This window comes from Lactuca virosa, chromosome 2 (genome assembly GCF_052849685.1).
Source record: "Lactuca virosa cultivar CGN04683 chromosome 2, Lactuca_virosa_CGN04683_v6, whole genome shotgun sequence".
In the NCBI taxonomy this organism is placed as follows: Eukaryota; Viridiplantae; Streptophyta; class Magnoliopsida; order Asterales; family Asteraceae; genus Lactuca; species Lactuca virosa.
This window is the reverse complement of record NC_136427.1, coordinates 67,797,268-67,805,837: the sequence shown is the minus strand read 5'-3', so window position 1 is coordinate 67,805,837 and position 8,570 is coordinate 67,797,268. Positions and strand designations below refer to the sequence as shown.

Sequence of the window (8,570 nt, the reverse complement as noted above, 5' to 3'; positions counted from 1 at the left end):
GTCCTTTAGATAAGGGATCGTATAGTCCTCCGTTCTAGATATCATGCGGAAAAATACATGGAACATAGTCATACTTATTGTCCAGCAGTTTATTTCTCGATCTCTGATTCGTCTGACATGGAACTTAATTGAACACATCAATTCAGTCCTAACCGGGCCCGACAGATAAGTCAAACCAAATCATCGAGGGGCCCAGATATCGCTTTTACCCTCTTAGGATAAAAGGAACAGATAAACTTCGACTTATATACATTTACCATTCACTCATCAAATCATGCACAACAATGCGTTTTATAACATCAAGTTACTGATGTGTTTACGCATTATCAATGCACAACCAACCTGCAAACAACAAACCATGTATCTAGGTTTTAAGACCATATGATATTATCGTCTTGCGATCACTCGAGATAAATTCCATGAAGTGATACCAGCAAGCGTGGGTCTAATCCAATGCTCAAATCTTATTCATAAGCACTCATGAACGTTGCAGCAAACCTTTGCTATGTCTAATACACTTTAGACAATCTACAAACCAGTTCATGACAGTCTTCTTTCATACCTACTTCCAACATATGAATGACTGTGGACTGTTCGAATAATCTTATTATTCAGGAAGTCAAAACATGCAAAGTGAAACAATAGGTAAACAATTAACATAAGACAGTCACTTTACTCATAAATAATACTCTTTTATTTAATCATCAAATGTTAATTACAATTTATCTATTACACGTTTCTAAACTACGTAATCCAAACTAATATCGTCCTTCAGCCCCATGCTCCTAGTGTGCTGCAAGCGCTTAACCCTACATAGTCCCTTCGTAAAGGGATCTGTTGCATTATCCTCCGACGATACTCTCTTCACTACGAGGAGTCCTTCTTCTACCCGATGTCGAATAAAATGATATTTTCTATCGATATGTCGAGATCTACCATGATCCCTCAGTTCCTTTGTTAAGGCAACCGCTCCTTCATTATCACAGAAAATTTCCATTGGCTCCTTTATCGCTGGCACAACTCCAATGACTCCAATGAAGTTCTTCAACCATATCGCCTCCTTTGACGCTTCGCTCGCCGCAATGTACTCTGATTCGCACTTTGAATCAGCTACGGTCTCCTGCTTGGAACTTTTCCAAGTCACTGCTCCACCATTTAGGGTAAAGACCTATCCCGACTGCGAACGGTAGTTGTCCCTGTCGGTCTGAAAACTGGCGTCACTAGACCCTCGCACCCTTAAGTCATCACTCCCACCGAAGACTAGAAACCATTCCTTGGTCCTCCGAAGGTACTTAAGAATATTCTTCAATGCGGTCCAATGTGCTTTGCCAGGGCTCCCTTGATATCTGTTGACCATGCTCAAAGCGAAGGCCACATCAGGGCGAGTACAAGTCATAGCATACATATTGCGGAAGCATAGGGTATTCGAATCATCTCTGCTAACTCGACTTCGGTACTCGGACTTTGAGTCTTACTCAACTTGGCATTACTTTGTATCGGTAACTCCCCTTTCTTGGAATTCTCCATACTAAAACGCTTTAGTACCTTGTCCAAGTAAGTATTCTAACTAAGTCCTATTAGTCTTTTACTTCTGTTTCTCACTATCCGTATTCCCAAAATATAGGCAGTCTCTCCGAGGTCCTTCATAGAGAAACACTTCCCAAGCAGGATTTGACTTCCTGCAGGGTTGGGATGTCGTTTCCTATGAGTAGTATGTCATCGACATACAATATGAGGAAGCTAACTATACTCCCACTGGCTTTGACATATACAAATGATTCATCCTCGCTTCGCAGAACTCTTTGACTTTCTGTCGAAACAAAGATTCCATCTGCGAGATGCTTGCTTCAATCCATAAATGGATTTTTCAAGCTTGCACACTCTATTGGGGTGCTTCGCATTAACAAAACCCTCTGGCTGATTCATGTAAACATCCTCAGCTAACTTTCCATTGAGGAAAGCGGTTTTGACATCCATCTGTCATATCTCATAGTCATGAAATGCAACAATGGCTAGCATCACCCTAATAGACTTTATCTTCGCAACCGGTGAGAAGGTCTCATCGTAGTAAACTCCGGGAGTTTGAGTAAAGCCCTTCGCAACCAATCGCACTTTATATGTGTGCACATTCCCATCCATGTCGGTCTTCTTCTCGAAGATCCACTTGCACCCGACCGTCTTACGACCTGGCACATTGTCAACCAAATTCCAAACTTGGTTGTCATACATGGACTGAATCTCGCTGTCCATAGCCTCTTTCCATTTCGCAGACTCCGGGCCTGCCATGGCTTCTTTGTAGCTGTTAGGTTCGTTCAAATTCACTAGTGTACTATCAATAATGAACGTATCCCCTTCTGTAGTAATATGAAAACCATAAAACTGGGGTTGAACCCTAACTCTATCGGAACGTCTAAGAGGTAAGGACTCGTCAATCGGTTCAACCGGAGTTTCCTCCTCGGGTTGAACGCCAGCGTTAGAGGTTCCTTCATCACTCGACTTTTGAATCTCTTCAAGATCGATTTGCCTCCCACTGCCCGCTTGGCTTATGAGTTCTCGTTCTCGGAAAACCCCTCTCCTCTCGACGAAGACAACATTGTCACTCGGTCTATAGAAGAGATATCCAAAGGACTTCTGTGGGTAGCCAATGAAAATACACCCCTCACTACTAGGTTCGATCTTGTCGTGAGTCTTTCATCTTACGAAAGCCTCGCAACCCCAAACCTTGATATGTGCCAATGAGGGAGCTTTCCCTGTCCACATCTCGTGAGGTGTTTTGGCAACCTTCTTTGTAGGGACTAAGTTAAGGATATGGGCGGCAGTCTCTAAGGCATACCCCCAGAATGAGATAGGTAGAGAAGCACGACTCATCATGGAATGAACCATGTCTAGCAAGGTTTGATTACGCCTCTCAGCCACACCATTCAACTGCGGTGTCCTAGGTGGCGTCAATTGCGAAACAATTCCGCATTCATTGAGGTAGTCGTGGAATTCAAGACTTAGGTACTTTCCTCCTCGATCAGATCGAAGCATCTTGATTTTCCTGCCCAACTGATTCTCCACTTCTTGTTTAAACTCTTTGAACTTTTCAAAGGTTTCTGATTTGTGATTGATTATGTAGATATACCCATATCTGCTATAATGATCGGTGAAATTCACATAGAAGTGGTTCACATCCCTTGTGGTGGGTCTAAAGGGCCCACACACATCGGTGTGCATGAGATCCAATAAACCCTCACCCCTTTCACAAGTGTCAGTGAAGGGTGACTTGGTCATCTTTCCAAGCAAACAAGACTCGCACAGGTCATCGTCCCTCAGGTCGAATGACTCCAGCACTCCATCCTTTTGGAGTTGGGCTATACGTTTCTTCTTGACATGTCCAAGACGACAATGCCACAATCATGCTTTATCCAAACTATTTGAAGAATCGGTACACAACACATCATTTCCTAAGTTATCTACAATCATCACAGTTTCATATATTCCATTACAAGGCAACACTTCAAAATAGAAAACACCATTAAGATAAGCATTATAGAACCCTTTTCATTATCAAGTGAATATCTAAACTCTTGTCTATACAAACCATGAAAAGAAATGATGTTTCTTGCCATATGTGGCGAATAGCAACAATTATTTAAATCTAATCCTAATCCATTACTAAGCACTAAATTGTAAACTCCAATCTTGGTGACAGGCAACGATCTTCTGTTCCCCATGATCAAGTTTATCTTCCCATGCTCCACATCCCTATTTATTCTTAGGCCCTGCAAGTCAGAACAAATGTGAAAACCAAATCCTGTAGCAAGAACCCAAGAAATAACATGTGATGAATCATTAGATTTAATAGTGTAAATACCTACGTAGGATGGCTTGATCTTTCCATCCTTGATGTCTTGCAGATATTTCAGACAACTTCATTTCCAATGCCCTATTTCGTGGTAGTGATGGCACTCTGCCTCCTTGGGGTTGGAGTTGGGTTTAGCAGACCAACCTTGGTTCCACTAGAAGAGGTACCATCACGGGACTGTCCCTTATGGTGGCTCTTTGAGGGAGCCTTCCTCTTCTTATCCTTTCCTTGCCCAATTGCCAAGATTGGGGCAGCAGTAGGAGTTGATGCAACAGATTTGTCTTTGAGGTTGCTCTCAGCAGTCCTCAACAAGCCTTGAAGCTTGCTCAAAGTGACCTCCTCCTTGTTCATGTGGTAGGTCATGCGGAACTGGTTGTAACAGGGAGGCAAGGAGTGAAGGATGATGTCAATTTCCAGCTCTTCATCAAAGTTAACATTTAACTTTAGCAGACGATCGGCATATCTCTGCATCTTTTGCAGATGAGCAGTAAGGGACTCTCCATTACCCATTTTGGCAGTGATCATCGAAGTGATGATCTCGTACCTTTCTTGCCTAGCGCTTTGGTGGTACCGGTACAACAAATCTTGATGCATCTCATAGGGATACATGTCCTCATAGGATTTCTAGAGTTATGCAGTCATAGTCGCCAACATGATGCAATAGACTTTCGTAGCATCACGCTCATGGACCTCAAAGGCTGCGATCTCTTCAGCAGAGGCAGTATTGATGTTGATTTCCTTCAGCTTCTCATTGAGGACATACTCTTTGTCCTCGTAACGAGTGACCATTCAGATGTTGCGGATCCAATCATTGAAATTGGAACCGTCAAAGATCACTCTCCCACACAAGTTCATGAGTGAGAACGAGCCAGAGGAATTTGAGTCGGAAGCGTTTTTGTTCACGTTCGACATCTGAAATAGAAAAGAGGCAAGTTTGATTAGAAATGAATCCCCAATTAAACACCCAAATGAGAAATTAGGGCTAGGATCCAACAACATTATTTGCAATTTAGAAGAGGGATGTCGTAATCTAAACATCAAATAATTTAAAGGTAAGTGACTGACGATTCACTAATTTCCACCATGAAAAACAAATTAAAGCTAAGTTTTAAATTTATTGAAAACTCCTAGATCTTTTGAGATTCATTGAACTTTTCAATGGCATGTTTAAATCTCGATATGCCCCTCAAGTTTGTGACTGGGATGCTGAAGATCACAAAGCGGGTGTGAATAACCATGCAAATGTACATGGTGCCCTCAATGTTACAGTCACCTATTCGACGTGTCGGCTAACCACACACACTCCATCGAACTATGATAAACATCAAGTCACCCTTTGCCACCTTTGCTTAGAGCCCAATTAGTGTGCCGGTTAACCACACACGCTCCACTAACGTCTTAGCAAGGGTACAAAGTGTAATTTCATGGAATTGCATCAATTCACTTTTGCCTAAAGTAACTAAGATTGGGGATTTTGTAAAAACATTTAGTTACTTTATTAATTCATTCTACTTTTAATGAGGAAAGGGTTGCCTTATCCTACCCGTTCGGCTAACGACCCTCCACCAATCAAGGAAGTGGTGGGTGAGAGTGGACACCCATTAAACGGCCATTTTATAGGCCATAACCTTATACCCCCTTATTGATCGGCTTCGTGAATGAGGCCTACTAACGGTAAGACTAGCATTTAAGTTATACATATATAATTATTATTCTTATAATATTATAATAGTATAGGGTGAATTTTAAACTTGTAAAATTCTAGGGTTTGAAATTTAAATGATTCAAATTAAACTTTTAATTAAAAATTTAAATTTCAAAACTTGAGGGCAAGATTTGAACTTTTCAAAACACATAGGATCAAATAGCAAATAATTTAAATCAAACATTTAATTTAATGATTATCTAAATTTGACCTATTCCATTTTATTCACAAGATAATTCATAAAATAATTCAAATAATCAAATTTTATCATATAAGGAATTTATTATTCAAATAATTGGTAATTATCTTTTGTTTTGGTAAGGATAATCACATAATAATAATAAAATTCGGATTTTATAAATCAAAAACAGTTTTTGGTAATTATCCTTCAGCAAAACAGCAAGAAATCCCGATTTTCCCTCTGTCTGACTCCCCGAATCGTCGAGTCACTCACTGGACTCGCCGAGTTGGGCCGACTCGCCGAGCTCAGCAAGTGACTCGTCGAGTCAGGTCGGGCAGAGGGCAGAAAAACGATTTTTAGCAAGATGAACATACAAGGCATCAATACAATAGAAACCAATCAAGTCTCTGATACCACTGATGGGTTTTATACAAAAGAACATCCTATCTGCTCATGTAAACCCTAAAGTTTGGATCTAGGTTTCTCTATTGTACATGCAATTCATCCAATACTTATGAACCCTAGATCTAGCATACATATTCAAAATTATCATATAAAATCAGATCTAGATGATTACCTCTTCTAGAATGGCTTGAATCTTCGTGTCTTGGAGCTTAGAGTCACAAATGTCACTCCTCTAATGGCTTACAAACACCACTAGCAAGAGGATGATATTGGAGAGAGGGGAGGAGGCACAATTTCGGCTATAAACTCTTCTAGGGTTTCCAGTGGCCGAAAACTGATGCCCTAGGGGTCTATTTATACTTGTGTTGCTAGGGTTTTAGTCAAAACCCTAATGGACAACTTAGGCCTTAAGCAATCCAAGGAACCTTATGGAATAGGGCCCTTATGGCCGAAATTAAGATGGACAATTCTTAATTTCGTCCATGCCTAGTCCATAAGGCTTCTCAGCCCAATATTCAACTATCACACAATAAACATTTCTAGTCCCCTTTATTTAATTAATGGCTTTTAACCACATAATTAATTCTTAATTAATTCTTGTCTAATATTAATCAAACTATATGATTTCCCCTTTAATATATTATTCGTAAAATACATTAATAACCAATAATAACCTTTCTCTTCATACATCATCCTATCTAGTTGCTTTGATGAAGGCAACCCAAAAGGACCATGCACAACCGGGTCAAATATTTACCAAATATAGTTACGGGCTTAGACACTAATCCAACACTTTTCAAGATATCTAACGATCCTAATGTAGTATTATTAGGATTGTGTTTTGTTAATCCTAATTTACTATCTTTTAAGGATTTTTAACGATCCTAACGTATTTTAATTAGGATTGTCTTTTGTTAATCCTAATTTATTATCTTTTTAGGATTTCTAACGATCCTAATGTATTTTAATTACCATACCAGGTGTCCCTAATGGTAATCTAAGCTCTAAGGAAATTTTTAATATGTTAATGTGAGCCCCTATAATCGATACTATGACCGTAAATGTACCCCTTACCACGACGCTTCATCGGACGTTGAATAGTAACTTATATGGAAGGTATCCTGTCGGGATTGTAGCTAGCAATCGCAAGTGGGGTTGTCATGGCTCTGTATATATCTATACATAAATTCCTAGCTCTTCCAAGATTAACGATTATAGGCATTGGGGATATGCCGAATTTAATCAAGGCTTTTGGATGAGTAACCAACTCACTAATGTATTAACCGTAGGTTTTATCTTTTATATTTATCATACTTACCCCTATATATATATATATATATATATATATATATATATATATATATATATATATATATATATATATTGATAATTATATTTATGATCTTATAATTATCTTATATATATAAATTGTCATATATATATATATATATATATATATATATATATATATATATATATATATATATATATATATATATATATATATATATATATATATCCTAATTATGATTATTTTAACAAAATATTTGGGCAGTGTAACAACTAAGTATAGTGCATATCCTAAATTTTGTCTAGCATAACTCCTAGATTATCGGGAATCATATCTTTTAGACACAGATCATAGCTTAAATCCATGAATATTATCTACAATTATATTATCTTAAGGCATGTTACTCATAATAAAATAACTTAATATTTATAAGATAAATATTTTTATAAAATCATTTGTTAAGCATGTATTCACCCACTGAAAACATTTTAAAACAGTAAAATAGGGGTCGTAAACTCACTCTAGGGTTTGAAACCGCTGATGTACGTGGAAACGAGCTCAAAAATCCGGGGACAGCTCCACGAGGCAACAAATGAACCTGAGGGACAGAGAGAGAGAGAGGAGTGTTTTGAAGGTGTGTTGGAGTAAATGACACGACCCACTATTTATAGTTGAGTTTTGGGGGTGTGGGTCGCGCCTTTCCTATGCGCGACGTGTATTTGAACATCGTGTCCCCTCCGTACTCATCCATGTCTCTCGCAATCTGATCGAATCTGGTATCAGGTGCGTGGTGTGCAACGGCACGCACTTGACGCACAATTAAAGTTTTTACAAAGATCATTACTTCCTCGTGTGTGCACCAATCTAGACCTTCTCTATATCTATGTGACGATCTCAACAGTAACTACAACTTTCATGTTGGTTGTTTTGGCCGGTTTTGACTTTCATTTTCGAGCCCAACGGGGGTAAGAATTTATGATTTTATAAAAATCATTACTTACACTTATGGATCCCATTTTCGACAAAAAAATTTCCTAAAGTTTATTTCTTGAGGAGTACTACGAAACTCCTTTTTGTACTTTTAATTAAAACTAAATCAATCTCTAAGTACCGTTTCGAGGTACATAATTTTACTTATGGG

The 8,570-nt window shown here is 38.7% G+C and overlaps 1 long non-coding RNA gene across 1 annotated transcript; it reads right to left on the bottom strand.

Moving 5' to 3' along the window:
- Positions 1-3,619: 3,619 nt before the first annotated feature.
- Positions 3,620-8,058, bottom strand: LOC145156375 (uncharacterized). The gene is made up of 3 exons (XR_013736649.1): positions 7,950-8,058; positions 3,857-4,759; positions 3,620-3,764 (listed from the first exon to the last, which is right to left on the bottom strand). It is a non-coding gene; the product is annotated as an uncharacterized LOC145156375 (long non-coding RNA).
- Positions 8,059-8,570: the final 512 nt, after the last annotated feature.